Source organism: Tupaia chinensis, unplaced genomic scaffold (genome assembly GCF_000334495.1).
Source record: "Tupaia chinensis unplaced genomic scaffold, TupChi_1.0 Scaffold000014_1, whole genome shotgun sequence".
Lineage (NCBI taxonomy): Eukaryota > Metazoa > Chordata > Mammalia > Scandentia > Tupaiidae > Tupaia > Tupaia belangeri.
This window is the reverse complement of record NW_006159444.1, coordinates 4,132,233-4,134,872: the sequence shown is the minus strand read 5'-3', so window position 1 is coordinate 4,134,872 and position 2,640 is coordinate 4,132,233. Positions and strand designations below refer to the sequence as shown.

The 2,640-nt window shown below is 31.0% G+C and overlaps 1 protein-coding gene across 1 annotated transcript in view; it reads right to left on the bottom strand.

Moving 5' to 3' along the window:
• SYNE1 (spectrin repeat containing nuclear envelope protein 1) overlaps positions 1 to 2,640 on the bottom strand; it is a 596,966-nt gene that overhangs the window by 437,828 nt on the left and 156,498 nt on the right. The gene's annotated exons all lie outside the window — the stretch shown is intronic.

The following is a 2,640-nucleotide window of genomic DNA, read 5'->3' as shown; positions in this document are numbered from 1 at the left end:
AGATTATATATATTATACTATATATAATATATATCATCTTAACAGAAACATATGTATATATATAGTTTCTTATTGGGTTGTTGAAAAAGTCATGACACAATTTTGCATAGAAAAATAGAAAAAAATATATCATGATTTTTCTGACAACCCAATATTTCAGTCAAATGATATCCTAAAAGTTATAATTTTTATCCAAAACTCTTATTTAAGGATTTTAGATATAAACCCAAAGAAAAGTTAGAAATATCACTTAAAGAAGTCATGAAGTGTGTCCAATTTATAGGCATTTTGTACAACTAGTAAATATTTACTCCCAGTTACTTTGAGTAAATCTGAATATACAGATTTTTGTTTGTTTGTTTGATTATAATATTTTGTCCTGAAATATAATTGTTCTTCTTAAGTATTTGATAATAAGTATTCAAATGTCAAGTGTGCTATAACATAAAGCTTTCATTTCTGAGAATATGTACTCACAGTGGATCAAATTTATTTTTAAAAATAGAGAGGATTAACTACCTTTGTAACTCACTTTTTAAATTTATTTCTCAAACATTTTAAAAACCTTATTTCAAAGCAGTGAATATACTCTCACAATTAGTCAAATATTACTAGATAGCTTATGTTTTCCCACAATCTTTAGTCTTGTGAGTGTGATGAAACTTGAGACTACAGAGTCTTGTGTAAGATATTCTAGGAACATTTCACTCCTGTACTGAAATGAGCAAAGATTCTAAAATTTTTAATCCACATTGAGTAAGATGTTTCTTCAAAAGAACATACCGAGAGAGTATAGAAAGCAGTTTTTAGAAAAATTATCAATAGTTTGGTAGCATATGGAATTGTGTTCATTATAGAATATTCATGACAGAGAAGTCATCTTCCAAAACCTCTAAAATTTACACAGATTTATAGCATAAAATTTGAGTTCACAGGGTCCAGCAGGTGGCATGGTGGTTAAGGGCGCTGGACTCCCACATGGCTGACCACAGTTCAAGTCCTGGACCCAGTAGCTTGCTTTCTCACACACTCTCTCTCTCTCACTTGCTCACTCGCTCTGTTTCTGGTCAAAATAAAATAAATAAATAAAGTTAAATAAAATAATTCTTAAAAAAAATAAATTTGAGTTCACAGCAAGTTATTAATATTTTTACATCAAAATTCATTTAATTTTGGCCTATTTAATGTTGAGTGGAGCAATGAGCAACAGAATATCACAATAGTATTATTACAAAGTTTAACAGCAGTGGCACCATGATAAATGTCATCATGCAGCCACCAGTTTTCTCCCACCTGGCATGTTTCTTTTTTCTGCCCAGTACAGTTGTGATAAGATTAGTAAGGGTCACTGTGGTGCCAGCAATGAAGGAAGGGTTTTTATTTAATTTCCACTACAGATTCTAGAGCCACAAAGCTTTACTTTCAGGACTATTTTTGACTGCAACATGAATCATAAAATTATACCCCAAATTGGGAAACCATAAACACACTAAAAATTAAACAAAACCCACATAAATTAGTAGCGCTAATTACATCTTTTTAATGTTTATATCTTTCTTTTTTTATTTTTGCACTTCAAACAGTTTAAAAATAGAACTCTCAATGTTCAGCGCCTCGATATTTTATCAGAATAAGTACTTGTTTACAACTATTTTCAAGAAATAGAGAATCAAATTTAGATTAGATTTAGGCATGCAAAATAAAATTTACATTTCATTTATGAAAATAAAACCAGTGCACAGCTTCTATATGAGGGAACTTACACTTGACCACAACAGACCACAAACTATTGGTAGGATTAATTGAAATCTCCAATAAAATTTCTATGTGAAAATATTTTCCTAGAGCAATAATTTTTTATTTATTATAATCATGTAAATATATTCACATGTAAGCTTATTATGCATAGAACCAAACTGAAAACTAGAAGCAAATTCTCAACCCCTAAATCTAGAGTTGATAAGGCAATCTACAGTCTAGATAAAAGGTGAGAACAAAGAAAAATACAAAATATTATATTTCTTGAAAATAACAAATATAATTTTTTCAGAATGTGTACCTTAGGTAACATTTTTATTAAATAGAACTTAATAGTTTTATGGAGAAATATCAAGCTTAAGTCTCATTTATTTGTTTAAAATTGATTTGATAGGAGCAGAAACTCCAAGCAATGACCTGAATAAAATTATCCCTCAGGCTACTAATCAAACTATATGATTAATCAATTTAGTTAATCAGGCCCAGTCACATGAATGAAGAAGGAATTTATTTATTCTATTTGATTGCGATTTTTTTAGAGAGATTTTTAACTATAGGGCGTGTGTGCTCACCAGAGACATAGAGAGACAGAGAGACAGAAAATGAGAAATCATCCTCCACAGGGGATGGCCTCACCACAATCTTTCCTCCTCTCTTTTCCTCTTGGGAACTTGGGCATGCACGCACACACGTCCACTGTGAGTTTTAAGCCACCAGGTCCAGGACTTGAACTGAGGTCAACTACATGGGAGACCACTGATGTTACCATCATGTCATCTGCTGATTCCAGGAACTGATTTATTCTAGCATTTCCCTTTTATTATAGTGTCTACCTAGAGTATTAGAGATGACTCATGTTTATAATTTTATTCAAGGAAAGAG